The sequence below is a fragment of the Colossoma macropomum genome, unplaced genomic scaffold, assembly GCF_904425465.1.
Source record: "Colossoma macropomum unplaced genomic scaffold, Colossoma_macropomum, whole genome shotgun sequence".
Lineage (NCBI taxonomy): Eukaryota > Metazoa > Chordata > Actinopteri > Characiformes > Serrasalmidae > Colossoma > Colossoma macropomum.
In genome coordinates, this window is record NW_023494800.1 from 22,261,471 (window position 1) to 22,261,933 (window position 463).

The following is a 463-nucleotide window of genomic DNA, read 5'->3' on the forward strand; positions in this document are numbered from 1 at the left end:
TTCTAGCCAGTTCTTTGTCTCTGAATCTGAAAAAACTATAAGCTATAAACATGTGACCTAGTGAAAGGCCCATTCATGGTTTTACAGGAGTGCCTGATTTCCTTGACAGAATTCAAACAATAGAGTCATCGGTTTCAGGAGATCAATTGCTGAACAGTTGTTCAGCCTTCATGGTGTAGCAGGTGATTGAATATTATGATCTCCTGTAGAACTGTGGGGGAAGAGGGATTCATATTCTTAGTGGTTTTGTTATAGAGTGTCACTTCTGCTCTTAAAAATAAAGGTGCCAAAAAGGGTTCGATGCCAAAGAAGAACCACTTTTGCAAACATTCTATACCACTTAAATAGTTTTCCTAGAACTGAATGGCCAAGCCAAGAATCATTTATGGACTTTTATTTTTAAGAATATAATAGGTTATGTAAGAATACCGTAAACTTTTAAGGTCATAGTGCATGACGCGGG